Here is a 25,521-nt window from a genome sequence, read left to right on the forward strand (position 1 = left end):
CATAATTTTATGTTTTATGTACAATGCAGATTGATATGAATATTCCTTAAACATAACTAAAAATGATTTCTGCAAAATGAGGAGGTTAATTTTAGTTGTCTCAAGGGTCTCTCTGCAATCTAAAATTTATCTAATTAAGTCCCTGATTTTATAGTCCGTGAGAAAACACATTTGCATTTTGACATTAAACTTTAAAAGTGTACTGTGCACTAATGCATAGCAAAGCTATACGTCAAATAAAAATAAGGGCATTTTCCCTTTAGTAGTAGATAATTTTACAAAATCCATAAAATACATGTAGATTAACTCTACCTTAGAATGTTTGTGAAATATAAACAATGATATTTGTGATCTGGGTATTTCTTATTAGCTGCTTGAATAAAATTGCAACTTCAAATTCTATTTGCCAGCATTTGGAATAAGATTATATTCCATGAACTTAATTTAGTTCTGCTGACAAATTTCTACTTAACTATGTCTATTCCTTTTGAGAGAATTCTAAACGTGATTTATAATGGCCTGGAATCCTTTCTTCAGGATTAAGGTGTACACAAGAATGAGGAAAATATACTCTTTGGCACAATGAGTACAGATGGCAATATTTATTTGCTACTTTTATTAGTAAGTTAATTTATATAGATGTCTTAACTGCAAAAATAAAATAATAGTTTTAAAATTAAGTAATTGTTTTAAAACTTGTTATAACCAAATACCCCAGAGACCAAGTTGAAGAGTGGAGAGTTTGAGCAATACGAAGACCTGGTTTGAGTATTGCAAAGAGATTCCAAATTGGCATCAAATTAAATAAAAATACTCATAAAATTTTGTTATAGGACAGACAAAACTATGGTAGATGACGATAGTGTACAAATGGCCCTTATTTGGAGCATATGGAGTGGGAGCATATTTTGCAGTGAAAGAGGAACCAGAGGACAAGGTGTTCTCTACTTGTAGACTTGTAAAGACCTCTGAGTTTTCTTTATGTTATTGTAGAAAGACATTATTTTTGCTTTGGTGTGCTTAAAACTAAAGGGCAAATGATCCAAAAGAATAATCTTGAAATTCAATAGCAAGAGAACTACTTGACATTGTGGGCTGGAGGCCAGCAAACGTGGGGCTTTCATTGAATGCGTGGGAAATGGGGCAGGCCTGGAATTTAAAGAGACAGGGTGCAGTACCCTAGAAAAGAAAAGCCCTCCTGTATGATTTGCTTACTTGGAGAAAAAAAATAGACTTAAAGTTTTCTCTAAAGGATCTTTATTGGATCAACTATTTAAGGCATTGAAAGACACTGAGTGAATTTTTCTTAACTCCACCTCCCACACTCCCTAGCCATCTTCTCTTGTCTGAAATTGGTGCAGAGTAAAATTGTTTATAACAGAGCACAAGCAGCTTTTCAAATAAAAGTACTTTGTAGTCTGTTCAAATGGAGTATAATGTAATTCTCTCTGAAATTGAGCACTTATTACTTTGTTTATGTAGCTGTTTTAAAAGTATGGGTGGGTGAAGGGGGTACGGCAGGAACCTCTGCTTTAGAAATTACTGTTTTTTTCTGAGTTTTCCTCCCCCATCCACTCATGAATCCCCTTTCACCCCTCCCCCACCTCCCGCAATCCCTCAATAAAATAGTATTTAAAAGACTTGAATAACCAGTCCTATGTACCAGCTTCTTGCTGGAGGCAATAATGTACTATTTTCAATGGGTGGTCTTGAATCTCCATGGGAGATTTTACAGGCAGTGGGCTCCAAGACCCACTAAGTGTATTATATGAACATAACCAGCTAAATTTCCCAGCCATAGAGAATACGCAGGGATAGTTTTACATTATTGAATTCTCATCATTAATTACTTGCAAACTAATTTCTTTAATTTTATTTGAAGAAGTTATGGTTTAAGTCCCTAAAGTGAAACATATTAACCCAGCATTTGGGAGTTACTTTTTAAAACCAGTAAGCCATTCATAAGTGTGCCAGTTTAGGAATATCCATTTGTGCATATACTTTAATTATTAAGTGTTAAGTAATTTGTACTCCTTTACAAAACCAACACTTAGTAATTGTCTTCAAATGCTTAATAGTTGAAGTGAGATTTCTTCTACTTAAGATAGTATAAAAAGATGATACAGGACTCATAATCAGAAAGTATGTTTGATATATTTATGATCAATTAGTATCTCTTACCTATGGCATATAGTATAAATGTTATACTAGCTTAAAGTGTAACTAAAATTGTTCTGGCCCAAACCTTTGTGGAAGTAAACATGATTGGAATTACGTTAAATACTGGATTAAAATTGCTCTTTAGGTGAATTACTTGAGTAAGACAATATAGTTACATATGCATCATAAATATTGAAATGGGGAATGTTGTGTCATACCTATTCCCACATAACTTAGTTTGAAATTATTTTGGAGCTTCTTTCTAGTATGAACCCATGGTTATTAACTAGAGTAATAAGCATAACTTTGTTGGGTCATTTATTTAAATTACTTTGTTTCCCTTATTCACATTCTTCAGAAACTTGATTTATAAATAAATAAATATTTATAAGTCCCAATTAGCTAGATGTCTGAAATACCTGTTTTCCACAGGGTGAGTAAAAAAGAATGTAGGAATAGGTATCTCAGATACATTGATAGTAACCGGATGATGATATGTAATAAGAGAGCTATTTTTGGCTTATTTTGAACAGTGTAAGTAGTTTTTGGTAGGAAATTGTAATCCTTGAGGAATTGAGTTTGTTTCTTTTATAAAAATCATTATACAGTTGTTTCAGGTCTTCTATAAAATGGTATAAATCCTGCAGTTTTCTTCACTGAAAGAATTAAACATCTATGGCTCAACAGTTTACTGCAATGACTAACCATTTGCCTTTTATTTTTTAGCTTAATATGTTCTTGAATAGCTAAAAAGTTTTCCAGTAGTTTTTATAAGTGAGTTTAAAGAAGTGATAGCCATCTGAAGTTTTATCTTGTGTAGCCAGTATTTAAAAGTTATTAAGATTATCTACACAGAAAAAAGGTACAACTTACTTCTGGCCATATATGTGAATAAAAGTTTAACATTGTTAAAAATTAGCTTGGCAAGTAAACGTACTGACTGAGGCATAATGTTGTTTTCGTTATCCATTCCGTTGGCTGAAAATGAAATAGAAACGATCTGGTTACTAAAGACCAGTGCTGCATTGGATCACTTCCTTAAGCTTTTGCTATGATCGTTAAAGGCAAAGTTAGACAGCTGCTGTAGATTTTGCCAGTGGCCTCACAAAATAAATTGTTTAACCCTATTAGTTTCAAACACTATCATTTCTACTTTGCAGATATGCTAGCTGTGTTTGATATGAATCTATATGACTATGATTTGAATTTCTGATTTACAGGAAGGTAGTATAGCAGAAAATGAGTTATTTTAACATGATTATATTTTCATGTCTTGGAATATAACAAATCTCAACATTTTTGCTTATATTGGGACAGATTTAAAAACTTCAACTTAGACTATTTAAAGTTAGGCTTTGTTTTTTGTATCTGAAGAGTTTTAGAAAACTGTGAAAATTGAGTTTGACTTATAATCCTTGATAATTGGATATTTAAATGTCCTTTTTTAGGCTTGAAGTTCAGAGGAAATACTAACTCATTGACTTTAAAATCTCATCTTGGATAAGTGTAGAGTTAGAATAATACCATGTACTCCTGGAATTGATGTTGTAATGTTAAAAATCCCAACAAAATTTCAACAATGTTGGGTCCTTCTGTATAATGTGTTTGCATTATTGCTATAGATTTAAAGGGCAGGGAAATACTTTATTGTTAAGTCTGAAGAGGGCAAGATTTTGAAACCCACTGCTACGTGATTAAATCAGTGTGTTTGCCCTGAGGCTTCAGCCATTCAATCTGAATTCATAGCCTGAAATTTTGGATACCTTCTGTGTTTGAAAATAATACTTCTTAAACAATTTTAAGACTGCCTTTGCCTATTCACATGAAAACTATTGAGGCAAATTACCAGGGTTAAGATTTTCATGTAATCAAGACTCTCAAGATACATTTCAGTATTTTAAAGAGAAAGTTCACAGCCACTGTACATAAAATTTTACTGGGCTTTTCATTAATCTAAAATAACTGGTCTATAAGTACTTTATCAGTGAAAACTGCTCAGCATGTAAAACGAGGAGTAGAAGAGGACAAAGGCTTCCTGCAAATTAAGGGCACAATGAGTACTAACGGACTTTCCAGCCATCTCCAGCTGTGAGATTATTATAGTTTTTGCAAACCCTTTTCTCTCAAAACTAAATCAAGAATGGTAGAGTCCTGATAAAAAGAAGTGTAGAAAAGCCTAACTAATCCTTAGATGAGTTACTTCAAACGTGCCAAAATAGAATAAAATCAGTTAATAGCATAGATTAAAGGTTACTTTTAATGCATTTTTATCACTCACATTGAGAATTTTGTTGTATGTTAATGCATTTGGCCTTAGTTAAAAAAATTCAGAGGAAAAAACATAATGAAATTTGAGAGATTACATAATCACATTGTTTTGAGGAAATTTAGTACTAAGTTGCGGGTGCCAGATTTGATCTAAGAGGTAAAAGTGGTGTTCTTGAGATCAGAGCTGTAAACAGGTGGCTCCAAGTTTTCGGGTTATAAATAGAAGGCTCACCTATATACTTATAAGAGTTGGCTTATTATATAGATTTTAAAAAACAATGTGGCTATATGTCTTTGGATAAATATGTCCAAGTGGTTTCTTGGATAGGAGTACAGAAGACTGCCAAAATCAGATCCGGATTAATGTTTCAAAAGTGCTTGATTCTTGCTAATGGTAAAGAGAAAGTGAGAAGGAGAAATTAGAGGCAGATTTTGGGTGCAAAGGTAGTCTTTATTTTATGTATATATCTAAAAATGATCTTTCATATATAGAGGGAGACTATATCATATCTACTTTTAATTCAGAGCTACATGTTAGCCAACTACTTAATTTGTGGAATTATGGCATATTATGATAAAGCTGCCAAGAATACTGGGTTAAGGAAAAATTGATTTGGCATGATGCCATTGGCAGGAGGAATTAAAAAGTGACATGTCTTTCTCTTTTTAGGTGGAGATAAATATATGTGTGCATATGCTGTGTGTGTGTATGTGTGTGTGTGTGTGTATATATATCAAACTTAATAAAACATTGTTACAAGAGCCTGGCATTAGGAGATTTGATAATCATGTTACATTTGCCACTCCTCCAAGATGCCAAATTCTAAGTGTCTCTATCAGGACTTAACATTTACTTCCTTGTAATAAATGTATTGCTTTTGCAGTGGGATAACAGGAAATAGTTTGACTGTCACTCCTGAGCACATGCGTGTGCTATATGGGTTAGGTATTTGTGTGTGTGTGTGCCCATCCCACATATCCCATATACAAATGTAGATTTTTTTATAAGCCATGTGAGAGTAAAGTTCTGTTAATTTATGGTCAAAACATATAATTTGCCCGTACATACAATTCCTTTATTGAAATTCTGACCACATTTAACCTTATTGAAAGCTTCTAGCTTGAATGAGTTTTGCTACATTGAATAAATACTATGCTGTATAGTTATTTATGTGCTTAAGAAGCTGAACTTTCATTCCATCCCAGTAAGTTCCCATGGGATAAGTTATTTTAGTAAATCAGAAAATTTTTCTGAAAGCAAAGTAATTCTTAATTTTTGGAGGCTTGAAAATGGAGAAAATAGCCATACGAGTTAGGGGGACGAAGTTCTCATTGATTCATATTGCTAAAAAATAATTTAAAATACTTGTACTCTTAAATTATCGTTAGGGGGAATAACCCACCACAATACTGCTGAATTGTTTTACTTCTGGGATTATATCTTTGTGTGTTTATAGGAGTGGGAACATTTTATCTTCTGTGTTTCTGTTGAGGTTGTTTTTCAGCAGTGCCCCAAGAAAAGTCCTGGAGTCTAGCTTTGAAGCCCGGTGGACAAGCTGGATATCAAAGAACCAGAGGAATTCGGCAGTAATTGTTTTATGACTGGCCAGAAATCAGACCTATTTGTATAGGTAGCACACAAAATAGCTGTGATTTGACAATTTGGTGCTATTTATACCCACCATAAAAAGAAAAGAAAAAGTTAAAGGGTTATTTTGGAAACAGGAACTAAGCTGTAAATGCAAATTGCTTCATTTTCTCAAAGGAACAAAAAAAGAAAGGGTTTAGGAAGTTTTTATTGAAGCTACATTATTGAGGATCTGTCTGCTTTCAGGACACTCAGTATTGTACTCACATTGAAACTACTTCTTTCTGTTTGCAGTTTTTTCCCTATTCCCATCTGACTAAAATTATTTTTGTGGAGCAAAAGAAACTCTGGGGGAGGAGGGATAGTGGAGTCACAAAGTTTCCAACTCTATCTTAGTAGACATTTACAGTTTCATATTGCTGTTGTTATTTAGCTTGGGGTAAGAACAGTCTGCTATTGCTACAGCTAAGTATTTTTCCATGTAAAAGTTACATATTTTCCACAGTCAGTTGCAGATCATAGTGAAGTGTGAGGCTTCGCTAGGTAAGTTTTCATGTGTTTTTTTAGAAACACGCAGAATAAACTTTCTACTTTCTATGACTGTTTTTGATCTGGAGGCCAGAGACATCTTTTTGAATACAAAACGCCTTAATGATTTGTTCCTCTCACCTGGAGAATATTCTGAACTAAAGGTGGGCAGTGTATCATGGTATGTCTCTACTTAAATGGGTAGCCCAAAGTGAAGTGTGATTCTGACCTTTTGAGGTTGTCAAATGCTTCATTGTTTTGCCTCCAAACCCCCAGCCCCTAGAGCAATCTGAGTCTGGGGGCAATGGTGCAGAGAAAAAGCAAACATGTCTGTGACTGACTACACTTTTTTTTTATTTAAAGAAACCCTAGAAATGCCTTAGGGACCACTGAGGCTTTGTCACAATTTAAAGCCATTTTACCATTGAAGGTGCCGTTGAATTTTGACTGTATTAATTTGCTTTGGTTTAAATTTTTTCCCATTGGATTCTGATTCTCCCATAATAAGTAGAGTGATTTATGTCATGTATACCTTACTTTCTAGGGGGAGGCTCTATAGTTATGGTTGGATGAAAATAGTTCACTGGGGGTAGGAGAAAAGAAGTGGAAATGGGTGGAGATAATTGGGTGTTCAGGCAGTCAGTTCGGGCTTCTTTGAAAGAAGAGTAAGGTTTAAGATGGTGTGTGAAGGATCGGAAGCTTCTGAGTAAGGATTTAAAATGGGAATCTCCCAAAAGCCTAAAATCTAGTTGGATTTCAAGGTGGGTTCCTTAATCGGGAAATAGGTGACATCACTCTATAGAGAAGAAACATTTGGATTGCTGTTATTCCTGAGGAGTGTGAACACTCAGAAGGGAAAAGAAGGATACGTCCTTACAGAATATTTTTGTGGGTTGAGAATGTACACCAGTTGGGGTTGGTTAAGGAAGGGGTTGTATTTCTAAAGTATTGATTACTTATTCAGCCAACATTGAGCACCATCTACGTGCCAGGCACTGCAGTAAACACGGAGGATAGCAACAAAACAGACGTGGTTCTTACCTTCTGGAAATGCTTAGTCCAGCATCAGGCATGTTTTCCACACATACAAACACAATAACAGCACAACAAGATGAGTGCTTTTATGAAGCTATGAAAAATGAAGCTGTGGAAACAGAGTTCTGAGTGTTTAGTACTGCCCAGGTATCAGAATTTGAACTAAGTGTTTTTTTTTTTTTTTGACAACATTGTAAGGGAAACATTTGATAAGAAAGAGAATCAGTGTGGATTTAAAAAAATTATCCTGAATCTGTCAAAGATGGATTTTATCTCTTTGAGGGTTCTCGTTATAAGGCTGTATAAGTGCAGTGTTCTTGCAATTTCTGAACTCACTGGGTTAGCATCGTACAATATAATATTATATAGGTGAAAAAAGAAGAAAGCTAAGCAATTTATAGTTCCTGAAGGTTTGATTTTACACCTTGTTATTTTATAGACGTGGCATCCAAGACTGAAGATTAACTAACTTGCCCATGGTCCATGTGGCCTCTGAATATGGTGACTCTATGTCCTGTTTTGCTGGGGACAGTCCAAGTATATGCCTATTGTCCTGTGTTGGTGTCAGAACTATTGCTCTTTGGATGATAGATTATATAGTCACCCTTTTTTAGAGTGGCATAACTAAGATTTACACTCAGGCCTTTTGACTCCAAGTCATAAGCTCATCACTGTTTTACTCTGTTTATACCATGCTTCTAGGTCATATCTCTACCTTTAGGTTGGTCTAATGAGAAGGATTCTGAGGCCTAAGTCTGGCTTAGTACAATATTCAGTTCTTGGTTATGTTTACCATGGACAATGGGGAGAAACATGATAGCTTTCATGCTACCTTTTTTTTTTTTTAAAACATCCGGTTATTAATTGTTTCAGAACGTAATTTAGTTTTCCTTCAGAAATTCTGAAGGCATTTGAGGAACTTTACGTCTTAGCATTGTATTTATAAATATTAGTCATCATTGCATGATACTCAAAGAAGAAACTTCTTTTTTTTTTTTTTTTTTTGGAGACAGAGTCTTACTCTGTCGCCCAGGCTGACGTGCAGTGGCACAATCTTGGCTCACTGCAACCTCCACCTCCCTGGTTCAAGTGATTCTCCTGTCTCAGCTTCCTGAGTAGCTGGGACTGCAGGTGCGTGCCACCATGCCCAGCTAATTTTTGTATTTTTGGTAGAGACAGGGTTTCACCATGTTGGCCAGCATGGTCTCGATCTCTTGACCTTGTGGTCTGCCCGCCTCGGCCTCCCAAAGTGCTGGGATTACAGGCGTGAGCCACCGCGCCTGGCCTACTCAAAGAAAATTCTAATGATTTGAGTCCTCTGGATACATGGAAATTTGGCACATCTCTTAATCATTGAATATTGTGCTTTTCCCTTTAATTTTTGTTTCCCTTTCTTCACCTAATCAGAAGCCTAGAGCAGCAGAATAGGGTTTCAGGAAAGTAACTCTAATTTGGAAAAGAAAATTGGAAACTTATGTTGTGATTTGCTTAAATTGATTAGCATTTCCACCAGGTTTTCTGGACAGCTTTTGAGTGAATCACCTTTATTTGGTTTCATTTAAATGGCTCAGCACTTCAGAAAGGTAGTTTTAGAAGTGTACTGTCTATCAGGTAAATCAGCTAAAACTTAAATGGATTCAATTTACTGATCATCACTTCTGGTAATTAGATAACTTTATTTTGTTCTGTGTCATTTGTCTTATATACTGTCTGAGCAGTGCTTCACTGAAGGCTGTAGTGTCCTCACCTAAAGAATGACTAATGGCAACTGTTAGAATGATAAAAGCAAAACTAAAGCCATTTTTGAGAACTTACAGGTTAGATGGTATTGGGGTGGGATGGAAATGCCTTATGTTGCACATCCTACTTCTCTTCCAAATTTACACATCTAGTTAGACATATGGCTTCTCTGCTCTCAGAGACTCATATGTGGGGTGAAGGGGAGATAGATTTGTAAGTGGATAAATTTCAGTGCAATTCAAATAAGTTATAGTTTGGTAGGAACAGAGTTTTTTGGGAATATAAAGGGGTAAGTAGAGATTGAAAATGAGCACAGTAATGTTTCCATTTATATAGCAGATGTTTGAACCTGAATCTTTCATATTTTATATCATTTTTGGTTTCTACAGCATTTTCTGTTGGTTTGCTTCTCTTTTCAGAGACTGTTTATGACCCAACTTGAACAATGTAATAAAATTCTTCTTTAGCTCAAGCTGTTATGAATCCAAAAATAGATCTGGGCTAAGATTAGACTCTGTGGCACAAATTGTGGTTTGTTAGGTTGTGGCTGTCTCTCTTCCAACAAATAAATGTAAATTAACAATTATTTAGAAGTAAAGCAAATGTTGCTGAGACAGAAACAGGACCTGGTTGATTTTTAAATGGTGCTTTGGAACACTAAGCAGATATCTAAGTTTAAAGAACTGTTTGGAAAAAAAATTGTTTTAGTTAAAAAATATTAGTAAGCTTCTATAGAATGGTAGGATTGGTGACTGCAGTTCTATAGGAACCTTACTTATTGTAATCTCTTACTCCTTTTATTTTCCATTTCTTTTTGTTTCTCTTCTGAAAATTCAAAAGCATGAAATAGGCTTCACAGAAAGAAAAAACAAAGCTAGTAATTACAAGACACTAAAACTTTCCTATCTTATTGGTCAAGTGCAACACATGACACCACTCTGCAGTAATACTGGTGTTCAGAAGAGTTATGGAAGAATCTAGTAATAAACATAGTAAGAAGAAGGAGGGCTGAACCTCATTTGTATGGTTGAAAAGTAGATGGTCTTCTGAGGCTCTTAACAGTATATGAAGGTAAATTTGTTATAAAGGAAATCTTATTCAGATTTTTAATCTGATGTCTATACAAATTACTTGTGGGACAAGGATGATCTATTTCTGCAGTAAGACCTCTAGCTCCTTATGGACAGGATTTTTTTTTTTTTAAGTCACTGTGTTACTCAGACCTTTGCACATAAGTGGTATTAAATAACAACTTTCTAGTAAGACACATTTGTAAGGCCCTAGATAAATAAAAGTACTTCAGTGGCCTACTGTGTGCCAGGCTGAGTACTGGGTACTCTCCAATAATTACCTTATTAGTCTAATGATCCCTACGAATTGAGGTACTACCTGTACTATCCCCATAATGGATGAATTTATCAAGTTTATAGCATACAAGATTAGTATACAAAAAACAATAGTATTTCTACATACTTGCAGTGAACAATCTAAAAATGAAATTAAGGAACCAATTTTATTTATAATAGCATCAAAAAGAGTAAAATACTTAGGAACACATTTAACAAAACAGATGTGAAATTTGTGCTCTGAAACTACAAAACATTGTTGAAAGAAATAGAGGACTATTTAAATAAATGAAAAAAATTCCATGTTCATAGATTGGGAGACTTAAGGTGGCAATACTCCCCCAAATTGCTTCAGGTTACATACAATCCCTATCAGTCAGAACCCCAACTGGCTTCTTTGTAAATTGACAAGCTGATTTAAAATTAATGTGTAATTGCAAGGGACCCATAATATTTTGTGAGTGAGATTACATTTTTAATGTTTTCAAGCAGCTTATTATTTTATTTTATTTATTTATTTTTTGAGATAGAGTCTTGCTTTGTTGCCCAGCCCAGGCTGGAGTGCAGTGGCACGTCTCAGCTCATTGCAACCTCCAGCTCCTGGGCTCAAGCGATTCTCATGCCTCAGCCTTCCAAGTAACTGGGACTACAGGCATGCACCACCATGCCCAGCTACTTTTTGTATTTTTAGTAGAGACACAGTCTCACCATTTTGGCCAGGCTGGTCTTGAACTCCTGACCTCAGGTGATCTGCCTGTCTTGGCCTCCCAACGTGCTGGGATTATAGGCGTGTGCCACCATGCCTGGCCAGAACTTATTATTTTAAATGAAAACTGCAAATCAGTTTTTAAAAATCAGTCATGAAAATAGTGACATCTTAAATCAGGGTACTCCTATACATTTAATTAAATGCCATAGTTTTCCTGGTAATTCAATGTTTTGGGGTAGGTTTAAAGCTTTATAAATTTAATTCTGCAAGCTTTTATTCAGCATTTATTTTTTGGAGTCAAGAAAACATGCTGTAAGAAAGTTCAATGGAGGCAATTCCTGATACAGAATTATCTGGTGAAAAAAGCTTATAAAATAGTTTTATAAGTTTTTAAAGTTTTCCCTTAAGCCTACCCATAATTTAAGCTTGTGACTTTTTATATTGTCTTTCATGGCTAGGTTTGTTTATACCCTGCAGCAGTACTGTCTAAAACAATAGCCACTAGACATATGTGGCTTTTAAAATTTAAATTATTTAAAATAAAACATTTAATTCCTCAGTCACCGGCCACATTTGAGGACTTAATAGTCATGGGTAGCTAGTGGCTGCCATATTGGACAGAGCTAGGTAGAGAAATGGTAACATATATCCAGGACTTCTTTTTACAGTGGGATTGAGATAGTATATGTGCTTTTGTGAGGGATAAAAAGTATAGGAAAAGAATCTGATAAGACTTTTTATATAAAATCATGTCTTTCTTTTTTTTGTAGTTACTGCTGCTAGCATTATGACACTTTGTATCTTTCAAATGTCATGTGCTACAATAATCTTTTCTCTAATGGTCTTAGCATCTACTGCTCATCTTTTTTTGATGAGCCTGAATTAACTATTTTATTGGGGTTGCAAATTGGTGCTTTTCCTTCTTTGATAACGCTTATGTTTCAAGTGATAGATACAGGATCTATTCTATTTTTCCTGTTTATGGTTTTGACAAAATTTTATATTTCCTGTGTCTGATTTTATGGATAACTTAGTGAAGTATGTGGTAATATAAAATTATAATATAAATTATAAGGTAATATAACCTTATTTTTCCAGTAATTTTTATTTTATTTTATTGTTTTTTGAGATAGGGTCTTGCTCTGTCACTCAGGCTGGAGTGCAGTGGTATGTATGAACACGATTCACTGCTGCCTCAGTCTCCTGGGATCAAGCGATCCTCCTGTCTCAGCCTCTTGTGTACCTGGATCCACAGGCACACACCTCCATGCCTGGCTAATTTTTTCTTTTCTTTTTTTTTTTGTAGAGATGGAGGTCTCACTTTGTTGCCCAGGCTGGTCTTGAACTCCTGGGCTCAAATAGTCCTCCAGAATTGGCCTCCCAAAATGCTGGGATGACAGTTGTGAGCCACGGCACCCTGCAACCCCCATGCCCAGTAATTTTTTTTTTAAGTGAAAGTAAGTTTATTGGAGAAGTAAAGAAACAAAAGAACGGCTACTCCATAGGCAGAGCAGCAGCATGAACTGCTGTTTGGATATTTTTATGGTTATTTCTTGATTATATGGTAAACAAGGGGTGGATTATTCATGAGTTTTATGGGAAGGGGCTGGGCAATTCCTGGAACTGAGGGTTCCTCTCCTTTTTGGACCATACAGGGGAACTTCCTGACATTGCTGTGGCATTTGTAAACTTTCTTGGCATTGGTGGGAGTGTCTTTTACCATGCTAATGCATTATAATTAGCATATAGTGAGCAGTGAGGATGACCAAAGGTCACTTTCATCGCCTTCTTGGTTTTGGTGGGTTTGGGCTGACTTCTTTACCTCAGTCTGTTTTGTTAGCAGGGTCTTTATGACCTATGTCTTGTGCCAACCTTTTGTCTTATCCTGTGACTAAGACGCCTTAATCTCCTGGGAATGTAGCCCAGTAATTCTCAGCCTTATTTTACCCAGCCCCTTTTAAAGATGGAGTTGCTCTGGTTCAAACATATTGCCCCCCTCTGACATATTGCCTCTCTGACATATTGCCCTCTGACATATTGCCTCTCTGACATATGCCTCTCTGACATATTGCCCCCCTCCCTTTTATAAGATAACCCTTAATCCTAAGGGTTGAAGAGGGATGAAGATCCATCTTCTGTAACTTCTTCAGGCTGAATAGAGGTGATAATATTCCTGCCTATTAGGGTCTCTTGTATTCAGGGTAGAGAGGAGCTCAGCCAGAAAGCATTAGTATGTCGAGGACCACTCATAACTCTTGAGTTCCGACAAAAGGTGATATCTAGAAGATTAACAAATGTTTAATTTAAGAGAACATTGGTTGGGCACGGCGTCTTACACCTGTAATCCCACCACTTTGGGAGGCCGAGGTAGGTGGATCATTTGAGGTCAGGAGTTCGAGACCAGCTTGACCAATATGGCGAAACTCTGTCTCTACTAAAATACAAAAAATTAGCCAGGTGTGGTGGTGGGTGTCTGTAATCCCAGCTACTTGGGAGGCTGAGGCAGGAGAATCACCTGAACCCAGGAGATGGATGTTGCAGTGAGCCGAGATCGCGCCACTGCACTCCAGCCTGGGCGACAGAGCAAGAGTCCCTCTCAGTAAAAAAAAAAAAAAAAAGAGAACATTGAGTAAGCTTATCCTGCATTCCTACACATGGAGTACAACAACAGTATATTCCACAACAGTAAAGCTAAATAAGCAAAGTTATCCCAAGTAAAATAATAAGAAGGCTTTCTATGAATTATGCAATTGTTGGAACCAAGCTGATAGTCTGAAGTTGCTGGCTGATTCCAGTACGTGCCCAGAATTAAAATACTGCCTCAGATTTTTACATTACCCATCCCTATTGTTTCTTCTGAGTCAAAGCCAGATATCACTGGTTGGTTCACAGGAATAAGCAGAGTTAGTCTAAATTGCAGGAAAAAAACTCAGAAACAACTAATGAGACTAGAATCTAATAACAGATGTACCATAGTTGTTGAAACATAATTTTTCTCTCTCCAGTGTCCTATTTTTACTAAAGACAAATCATGGTAAAACTGATCTGCTTTATTATACTTGGCATGATTATTTGTATAAAGTGCAGCAAGAAAAGTTATTTTTCACATAGGCTTTTAAAATTGGCTTTGATGGGTCCATAAGGAATCTCAGATAAGACTTTCTTGATGCTGAGCCCAGCAATGGGTTTCTACCCTCAAATACCTATAAGTTTGCGTACATTCCTCTCCTCTTGAGGTCCCAGGATAACTTGGGATTCCTGGGCCTGTCAGAAAGTGAACACACCCAGTAATTTTTAAATGTTGAGATCTGAGGAGAGAGGAGGTGGTTCCAAGGGAAGAAACGGATTTGAATCAAACGTTTATGGCCATTTAAATTTACAATATTGAAGCCCTTGTTTTTTGATTTTAAATATGCTTATGGCTTCTGAAGAGTCATGCTATCTCAGAAGAAATTTCTGCTATAGTAAATTTAGCTACAGTACAGAAAAATTTGAGCTTTTATTAAGTTCTGGGCATGGGCATCAAAAATGCCATAATAATACTTAACAGCTTTGGTAGCAAGTGTTGGAATGTCACTATATAAACTCCACCTGCCCTTGCCTTCTCTTTCATTGCTTCTTTAGTTTTATCAGTGGGGATGGATGAGAAAGGAACTTGTCTGAAATTTTGTTGCTCATAGGAAGTGGCTTAAAATTCCCAGGATAGTTTTAGAACAGATTCTTGATCTTGGAATGTTGGAATAGACCTCCTGGTAATCGTATGGCTGACGTGCACTTGCATTCTAGGAGGGATCTGGTTAGACCTGAGTGTGTTTTTCTCTTTGCTTATGAGTATTTATTTAGGACTTTTTCAAAGTTTTTGAAGTAATGATTACTTTAAGTTATAAAAATTATAGCCAGCTATAATGTTATGGGCCGAATTATGTGCCCCCCTCCCCATGCACCACAAATTCGTATGTTGAAGTTCTAAGAATGACTATTTGGAGATAGAATCTTTAAAGAAGTAATTAAGGTAAAATGAGGTTATTGGGGTAGGACCTAATCTAATATGACTTGTGTCCTTATAAGAAGAGAAGATTAGGACAGACACACAAAGAAAAGACCATGTGAAGGCACAGAGAGAGGATAGACATCTGTAAGCCAAGGAGAAGCCTCAGCAGAAATCAGCCCTGCTGATATCTTGATCTTGGACTTAGAGCCTCTAGAGCTGTAAATAAATTCCTGTTGCTTAAGCCACCCCATTTGGGTTGTTTAAACCCACTTTGTTATAGCAGCTCTAGTGAAGGAATAAGCATAGGTAAGCAGGTTATTCTTGTTTATATCTAAAACCACATGTAAGGTGGGGTAGGGGAGATGATAGGGTTAAGTAAGGATGGATTGTGAGGCTAAAAGTCTAATTTTTCATCTTCCATTTTAATTTTTTGGTATACGTGATTGGAATCGGTAGAATGTTTACTCATAGGCTTGCCTTATCTTTTTCTGATCTCTTAATCACTTGGGAATGAAAATATGATAATATAGGTTGGTGGCTCACTAATTCTTATTCATTCTATTCTTAATTTATTTTTATTATTAAAAAAAGTGTGTTGCCTAGGCTGGACTCGAACTCCTGGGCTCAAGCAATCTTCCCACCTCAGCCTTCTGAGTGACTAGCTACAAGTGTGCCACTGTACCTGGCTTCATTCTGTTTGACATTTCTTAAAAACACTCTTCCTTTCTTTTCCATTTGGGAATTAATTTTCTGTTTTTAGTTTCATGTTCCTTAGAAACCATCTTTCACATTGTTGTCACAAAAATTTTTTTTTGATACACATTCCCTTATTTGCTTAAACACCTTTCTCTTAAAGTCTTCTTTCTGTGAAATAATTCACATTCAAGATGCTCCCTAAATGGTGAGTTCACAGTTTGCATGTAAGTTTGGTAATTTTCAGATGATTCTTTGTTCCCTAAACATTTTGTGATATTCTATAACTCTGCCTAAGTTGTTCCCCTCAGTCTGGAATTCCTTTGGTGTTCACTACTCATAATCAGTTCCTTTTTTATTGGCTTCTAGAATTCACAGATGGTTTTTAACATATCTGTTTATAAGTTCATTTTGTGGGCCAGGCTGAGTCGTTCTGTGGCTGCATTTGCTGAATACACCTCTCAGAATGCCCCCTACAGTGGAGTCATATTTTGTTAAAAATGCTTCCTCCACACTATCTGAGACCTGTTGACTGGGAACCTTTTCAGAGTGAAATCTGGGAATGTGTATTTTTAAATGCACCCCCAGTGCCCAAATTGCAGCACCTCTACTGTACAGTAGTGGCAGGAACTTACTCTTCTTCCTAAGTGTCAGGCCCCCAGTAAACTAGAAAAAAACGTACTAAATAAATTGGAGAGAACAATAAAACTAGATTCAAAAAATAGGTCCAATAAATTCAGAATGTCACTAGGTATATACAAAAATTTATGTGGGATTGTATACTAAAATTAATGTGACTAAATGTCCCCGTGTTCTTTTTTTTTCCATTTAATTATCAACTATTTATTAAGTCCTTACGATGTAATTGACATTCTGTTGGGCTTTAGAGATGAAAAGATGAAGATATGGTTTCACCATAAAAACTTTCCAGGCTAAATGGTATTAATGTCTCTAAGAGATCATCACTCCTTGTGTTCTTTTTAAAAACTGTCAAGGCCAGGTACAGTGGGTCACAACTTTAATCCCAGCACTTTGGGAGGCTGAAGTGGAAGGATTGCCTGAGGCCAGTAGTTCAAGACCAGACTAGGCAATGTAGGAAGACCCCATCTCTACAATAACATTAAAAAAAAAAAATTAGCCAAGTATGGTGGTGCATGTCCATCATCCATCCCAACTACTCAGGAGGCTGAGGTCAGAGGATTGCTTGAGCCCAGGAATTCGAGGCTGCAATGCATGATGATCAGGCCACTGCACTCAAGCCTGGACAACAGAGCAAGACAATGCCACTAAGGAAAAAAAAAGAAGATGGCAATTGTATTAGTTCATTTTCACACTGCTATGAAGAACTGCCTGAGACTGGATAATTTATAAAGAAAGGAGGTTTAATTGACTCAGAGCTCCACATGGCTGGAGAGGCCTCAGGAAACTTACAATCATGGCAGAAGGGGAAGCAGGCATGTCTTACATGGTGGCAGGCAGGTGAGAGAGTGACAGAGAGAGAGAGAGACAGACAGACAATGAACACGAGAGAATGAACAAGTGAAGCGCCACACTTTAAAATCATCAATTCCCGTGAGAACTCACTATCATAAGAACAGCGTGGGGGAAACTGCCCCCATGGTCTAATAACCTCCGACTGGGGCCCTGCCTCCACACGTGGAGATTCATAGGGATTACAATTCAAGATGACATTGGGGACACATGCAACCCATATCAGCAGTAAGTATAGGGACTCTGTCTAGGTAGCACTGATGTAAAGGGGACTCATGAACTCATACTTCTAGGGAGGCACAACTGCCATTTTCATCTACGCTGACTTCTAGGATGTTAAGAAGCTTGGAGAGAGTTGATGCCCATTGAAGTGTATGCAATTACAGCTCTGGAAGCCTACTAAGTTAGAGTGGTTGGTGAAAGGAAAGGTAGAAAAAGGTTTTCCAACTTCTAACAACTGACCTAGATGACTTTGTAAATGGGCTGTTCATTATCCACAGAATGGCTTCTCCTGGCAGGTAACTCAGCTCCACAGAGGGCTGCTTACAAATCACCAGTTAGGTCGGGCTATAATCCCAGCACTTTGGGAGGCCGAGGCAGATGGATCATGAGGTCAGGAGTTCGAGGCCAGCCTGGCCAAGATGGTGAAACCCCATCTCTACTAAAAATACAAAAATTAGCCGGGCACAGTGGCGGGCACCTGTAATCCCAGCTACTTGGGAGGCTGAGGCAGAAGAATCACTAGAACTCAGGAGGCAGAGGTTACAGTGAGCCGAGATTGCACCACTGTGCTCCAGCCTGGGTGACAGAGCAAGACTCCGCCTCAAAAAAAAAAAAAAAAAAAATCACCAATCAAAACCATGGGCTGGGATACTATTGCCATCATAGAAGGAACTTTCAAGAAATACAAAGTTTTTGAATACCTCCATTCTCAAATTCTTTTTTTATAAAAAATTTTTCAATAAAGGATTTCTCTGTACTTGAAAGCCACATTATAGATTTTTTTCTTTTAATGGTTAAAATGAGTATTTTTTTTTCTTTTGTCTTAGAATTTAGGCATTGTTGTGAAGTAGAAAGAGTAGGGGGACCCTCCCTTGTCTTGAAGGTGGGAGTCCTTGGTTTGAATTCTGGCTCTCTTATGCACTGAAGGCCATGCAGTGAAAAAGTTTCCATCACTTCCAAGAGTGTCTGCTTTCTTATCTGTAAAATGAAGAGAGACAGATTGGCTTCCCATACCTAATTCATAGAATAGTGATAATAGGAGTGAATAAAGAAAAAGATTATATGATATGTCATTTTTATCTGCTTTGTGTCTTATTGGTTTCTTTAAAAGTTCCCTTTGCAGATATGAACCTATTGGGAAGTTTTTTTTTTTTTTTTGCCTAGCTATCTGTTATCTGTTGGAAATATGCAAAAATTAAAATATCAAACTTTTGTTTCAAAAAATCTAAGGGAAATTGGTATATTAACATTATTTTAAGCTACAGAATCAAGTCTTTTATTTTGTACTTTGTTTTATCAAAGAATTGGCTGGCTTCTCCTGGCTCCTACCTAGAAAGTTTGAGGAAAATTAATTCATCACATTTCTACTTAGGAAAGAATCATGCTTTTGTTTTAAAAACAGATTGAGGTTTCGTTTCATCTTTTAAAAAAACAAAACAAAGCATGTAGCAGATAGATTGAAAAGGGTATTATACTAGGAATAGTTCTTTCTTACTCTTATTTTTGCTCTTTTTTCTCCTCCCAACTTGCTCCACTCTGCTGGCTCCTTAGAGGAATGGGAAACCATTTCCCCCCTTCCCTAACCAGTGAGTCTCATTATTTCTCTACCTTTTTTCCCTTCCTTCCTCTCCTCCCTTGGAAAGAGGTAAAAAAAAAAAAACTCCTTGAGGTTTATTAGGGGCTTTAAATTGGAGTTTGACTTGTGACGTGCCATAGTTTGAATAATTTGCTTCCATGGTATTTTGCTTATCTCAGTTTCCCAGCTGCATACCTAACTTCTGCCTCCTCTCTTTTTCAGCAGGTTAGTTGAGCTTATTTTTAAAGAGAACCAGTCCACTGCCACCCCTAAGCCCCCCAGTGATTTTCTAGGGGTTATGTACGAAGTCAGTGATAGCACTTTTGGGATTTGGGCAAACACGTCAATTTTCGATCCCCCCCCTTTTTTTTTCCCCCAATCACAGAATGACTTTGATTTCCTGATTATGTCAGTACCCATCCATACCCACCCATATTACTTTTTTTTTTCTCTGAGATGTGGTCTCACTCTGTCACCCAGGCTGGAATACAGTGCCACGATCATGGTTCACTGCAGCCTTGACCATCTGGGCTCAAACAGTTCTCCCACATCAGCTACCAGAGTAGCTGGGACTACAGGCACACACCACCACACCCGGCTAATTTAAAACATTTTTTTTGTAGAGATGAAGCCTCGCTATGTTGTCCAGGCTGGTCCCAAACTCCTGAGTGCGAGTGATCCTCCCATCTTGGCTTCCCAAAGTGCTAGGATTACAGATGTGAGTCATTGTTCCCGGCCTATATTTATTCTAAGAGGCTTTCTGATTCAAAAGTCAGCAGCCCGTGAGGAAAAGAGAATGGTTGCAGGTCTCTAACCAATCGATCCAGTAAGAGTCAGGCTGACCATTGGTGATTTTTATTCACTGTTTCTCCCTCAGTTATAGCAGTCTGTTTAGTGTTTGTTATTCTTGACTGTATTAGAAAGGTCTTAATATATTATTGTTACTGGTTGGAGCCCAATCTTCTGCATTTCTAATAAGCAGTCCTGGTGATCATGCTCCAAGATGACCATGAGACCACATTGGGAAATAGAACAGTGAAAAAGGTATTTTGCAGACACCTTGCCAAAGAAAATGTACAGATGGCAAATAAGTGTATGAAAACATGCTCAATATCACGTCATTAGAGAACTGCAAATTAACAGAAACAATGATACCACTACATACCATTAGAATGGTGAAGATTTAGAATCAAGTGCTGGGAAGGATGTGGATCCACAGGGACTCACATTCACTGCTGGTGGGAGTGCACAATGACACAGCCACTTTTGAAGATGGTTTCACGGTTCTTTATGAAACTAAACGTACTATTACTGTATGTTGTGGACTGACTGTTTTTGTCCCCCCACCAAATTCATATGTTGAAACCCTACCCTTCTACGACTGTATTTGTAGATAGAGCCTTTGTGGAGGTTAAAGGGTGGGACCCTGATCTGATGGAATTAGTGTCTTTATAAGAAGGGACAGGATGTTGTGTACCATAAATATGTACAATTTTTGTCAATTGAAAGTTAAATAAGAGACCAAAAAGAGGCCTGCCTGTCCCCCGGTTATTTGAGGACACAGTGAGAAGTTGGCCATCTGCAAGTCAGAAAGAGAGTCCTCACCGGAAACAGAATCAGTTCGCCCCTTTATTTTGGACTTTCCAGCCTCCAAAACTGTGAGAAACAAATTACTAAGCCACCAAGTTTATGGTATTTTGTTAAGGCAACCTGAACAGATTAATGCATCATATGATTCAGAAATCATGCTCCAAAGTATTTACTCAAATGAGTTGAAAACTTATGTCTGCACAGAAACCTGCACATGAATGTTTATAACAGCTTTATTTATAATTGCCTAAAATTTGAAGCAATCAAGATGTCCTTCAATAGGTAAATGGATGAACTGGTGCATCCACACAATGGAATACTGTTTAGCAATGAAAAGAAATGAGCTATCAAACTACGAAAAGACATCGAAGAACCTTAAATGCTGATGCGGTTTGGCTGTGCCCCCACCCAAATCTCAACTTGAATAGTATCTCCCAGAGTTCCCACGTGTTGTGGGAGGGACCTAGGGGGAGATAATTGAATCTTGGGGCCTGGTCTTTCTTGTGCTATTCTTGTGATAGTGAATAAGTCTCGTGAGATCTGATGGGTTTATCAGAGGTTTCCACTTTTGCTTCTTCCTCATTTATCTCTTGCTGCTGCCATGTATGAAGTGCCTTTCGCCTCCTGCCATGATACTGAGGCCTCCCAGCCATGTGGAACTGTAGGTTCAATTAAACCTCTTTTTTCTTCCCAGCAGCGTGAAATGGGTATGTCTTTATCAGCAGTGTGAAAAAGGACTAATACAGTAAATTGGTACCAGTAGAGTGGGGCTTTGCTGAAAAGATACCCAGAAATGTGGAAGTGATTTTGGAACAGGCAGAGGTTGGAACAGTTTGGAGGGCTCAGAAGAAGATAGGAAACTGTGGGAAAGTTTGGAACTTCCTAGAGACTTGTTGAATGGCTTTGACGAAAATGCTGATAGTGACATGAACAATAAAGTCCAGGCTGAGGTAGTCTCAGATGGAGATGAGGAACTTGTTGGGAACGGGAGCAAAGGTGACTCTTGTTACGTTTTAGCAAAGAGACTGGTGGCGTTTTGCCCTGCCTTAGAGATTTGTGGAACTTTGAACTTGAGAGAGATGATTTAGGATATCTGGCAGAAAAAATTTCTAAGCAGCAAAGTATACAAGAGGTGACTTGGGTGCTGTTAAAGGCATTTAGTTTTAAAAGGGAAACAGAGCATAGAAGTTTGGAAAATTTGCAGCCTGATAATGTGACAGAAAAGAAAACCCCATTTTCTGGGGAGAAATTCAAGCCCGCTACAGAAATTTGCATAAGTAGCAAGGCGCCTAATGTTAATCCCCAAGACCATGGGGAAAATGTCTTCAGGCCATGTTAGAGACCTTCATGGCAGCACCTTCCATCACATGCCCAGAGTCCCAGGAAGAAAAAGTGGTTTTGTGGGCTGGGCCCAGGGTCCCCATGCTGTGTGCAGCATAGGGACTTGGTGTCCTGTGTCCCAGCTGCTCCAGCCATGACTGAAAGGGACCAACGTGCAGCTTGGTCTCTGGCTTCAGAGGGTGGAAGCCCCAAGACTTGGCAGCTTCCATGTGATGTTGAGCCTGTGGGTGCAACAGAAGTCAAGGATTGAGGTTTGGGAACCTCTGCCTAGATTGCAGAAGATGTATGTAAATGCCAGATGCCCAGGGAAAAATTTGCTGCAGGGGTGGGACCCTCATGGAGAACCTTTGCTAAGGGCAGTACGGAAGAGAAATATGGGGTTGGAGCCCCCGCGCAGAGTCCCTACTGGGGCACTGCATAGTGGAACTGTGAGAAGAAGGCTACTGTCCTCCAGACCCCAGAATGGTAGATTCACCGACTGCCTGCACAGTGCTCCTGGAAAAGCCGCACTTAACACTAGCCTGTGAAAGCAGCAGAGAGGGAGGCTGTACCCTGCAAAGCCACAGGGGCGGAGTTGCCCAAGACCATGAACCCACCTCTTGGTATCAGCATGATCTCTATGTGAGACTGGAGTCAAAGGAGATCATTTTGGAGCTTTAAAATTTGAATGCATGGGCCCCGTAACTCCTTTGTTTGGCCAGTTTCTCCCATTTGGAATGGTTGTATTTACCCAATGTCTGTACCCCCATTGTATCTAGGAAGTGACTAGCTTGCTTTTGATTTTACAGGCTTATAGGTAGAAGGGACTTGCCTTTTCTCAGATGAGACTTTGGACTGTGGACTTTTGGGTTAGTGCTGAAATGAGTTAAGACTTTGGGGGACTATTGGGAAGGCATGGTTGGTTTTGAAATGTGAGAACATGAGATTTGGAGGGGCCAGAGGTGGAATGATATGGTTTGACTGTGCCCCCACCCAAATCTCAAGTTGAATTGTATCTCCCAGAATTTCCATGTGTTGTAGGAGGGACCCAGGGCAAGGTAATTGAATCATGGGGGCCGGTCTTTCCTGTGTTATTCTCACGATAGTATGTCTCACAAGATCTGATGGGTTTATCAGGGGTTTCTGCTTTTGCTTCTTCCTCATTTTTCTCTTGCTGCTGCCATGTAAGAAGTGCCTTTCACCTCCTATCATGATTCTGAGGCCTCCCCAGCCATGTGGAACTGTAAGTCCAATTAAACCTCTTTTTCTTCCCAGCAGCATGAAATGAGTATGTCTTTATCAGCAGGGTGAAAAAGGACTAATACAAATGCATATTGCCAATTGAAAGAAGCCAATCTGAAAAGCCTACATATTATATGACTTCAATTTTATAACATTCTGAAAAAGGTAAAACTATGAAAACAATAAAAAGATCAGTGGTTGCTGGGGGTTTGGTGGGGAGGAAGGAAGGGATGAATAGGTAGAACATGCTGGGATTTTTAGGGCAATGAAACTACTTTTTTTGATACTGTTATGAGTGGTTACATGACATTATTCATTTGTCAAAACCCATAGAACTTCCATACAACAGAGAGAGAAAACCCTAATGTAAGGGATGGACTTTAGTTAATAGTGTGTCAATGTTGGTTTGTCAGTTGTAGCAAATGTACCACCCCAATGCAAGATGTTAATAATAGGGGAAAATGAGAGCCAGGTAGTGGGGAGAGGGAATATGTAAGAACTCTCTGTACTTTCTGCTTAATTTTTCTGAAACCTAAAACTGCTTTAAAAAGTACAGCTTATTGGTTTTTTAAAAGAGTATTTTGGATTCACCTTAGTTTTGTAAGGAGAATAATTTAATATAAAAAAATTAAAAATATTTTTCATTGCGGCTGGATTGAGCATCAGATATAGAACTTTGTTCTGTGGTTTCAAAAATAGGAGAGAAAAAATTAGGCTCTTTCAAATCCGAGAGAGGGTTGCTCTTCTTAAATAGTGATATAGAGCCTTAAATGCATTTTTGTTGTTGTTGTTGATCACTTAGAGAAATAGCCAGAGGTAATGGTATTCCTCTTACCAAATTGAAGGTTTAGCTCTGTAGAAATGTTGAATTTTAAATGTTTTCCTTGTACCTAATAGAATTGCATAGTGTTCCTGCATCTTATATGAGAGGTAGTTTAAGGTGCTTCATCAACTGTGGATGGAATCCTCAAAGTCCAGTCTCTGATTGGCTGCTAGGGGCCTAGACAGGTTGAGTATTTTAATCAACTATACAGGAGTCAACCATCCCAAGAGTTAAAGAATTGCATAGGTCCTTTAGTTTAAGGGAAAAAAAATTCCAAGTGAATTTCTGGTGTGAATTAGAGAAGACTTATTTAGGTTGCCCTTTAAGTCGTTAAAGTGGCCTCTTAGAACTCCTGATTTAATGAAAAGATAAAAATGTTTTGTAATTAGCAGATCAAAGCACTGCTGTGGGTGGTGTTTACATTGTCAGTATGTAAATTAAACTTCTAAAGGGAAAGAAAGAATTTGTTTAACACCTCTTTAATTTTATGTAATTTCTTGCTTAAAAATCTCTTCCCATTCCCACTTACCATAAATGATACTAAAATAAACACTAACTTACCACTCTCACCTGTGTATCAAAGAACTTCAGAAACAGCAATGTCTGAATTGTGGAACTTTGCTATATTTAAGACAGATTGAGTTTATCCTCCAAAAAGAAACATGGTCTTGAAAGGTTCATTCATCAGTCCTAAACTATAAATGAATCCACTGATAAATGGAATTTAAAGAAGCACCAAAATAAATGGTTGTGTTCATATTCATTTTGAATTGGAATTTGGCAATATCCTTTTGTACAAATTACCAAATGCAGTGTAGCTTGGCATGCATTGCTTGTTTGGAATATAATGTAGGTTTAAAAACAAAATACGTTGACAGAAGCTTTTCTGTTCAGGTGGTTAGGCAGGTTAGCCTTGTGTAAATTGTTGTAGTTCTGGTTCAGTTCCTCTGAACTGGAGGGAGGGGTGCTCTCCTTACACATTGCTGTGTATGATTAGAATGCTACATCTAATACAGTAAATATTTTATATAAAAATGAATGTTGACTGCTTTATTTCAAGGCTTTACCTCTAGCCATATTTGTGAAGGAGTGTGTGATGAAAACATTGATAAGCCGTGCCTATGTGAAAGGAAAACTATATTATATTTCAAGTCATTCCATCCCTGGTCACTTTTTGATTAGCAGCCTTGGTCTTCTTC

The 25,521-nt window shown here is 37.6% G+C and overlaps 1 protein-coding gene and 1 long non-coding RNA gene across 4 annotated transcripts in view; both read left to right on the forward strand.

Moving 5' to 3' along the window:
• Positions 1–25,521, forward strand: part of MLLT3 (MLLT3 super elongation complex subunit) — a 276,072-nt gene that overhangs the window by 14,597 nt on the left and 235,954 nt on the right. The gene's annotated exons all lie outside the window — the stretch shown is intronic.
• LOC129047831 (uncharacterized) overlaps positions 1–25,521 on the forward strand; it is an 88,756-nt gene that overhangs the window by 12,687 nt on the left and 50,548 nt on the right. The window contains exon 1 of the long non-coding RNA XR_008509615.2: positions 1–23,664. This exon is cut by the window's left edge and continues 12,687 nt beyond it. This is a non-coding gene — a long non-coding RNA (uncharacterized LOC129047831). The remainder of the gene's footprint in view (positions 23,665–25,521) is intronic.

The sequence above is a fragment of the Pongo abelii genome, chromosome 13 (assembly GCF_028885655.2).
Source record: "Pongo abelii isolate AG06213 chromosome 13, NHGRI_mPonAbe1-v2.0_pri, whole genome shotgun sequence".
Classification (NCBI taxonomy): Eukaryota; Metazoa; Chordata; class Mammalia; order Primates; family Hominidae; genus Pongo; species Pongo abelii.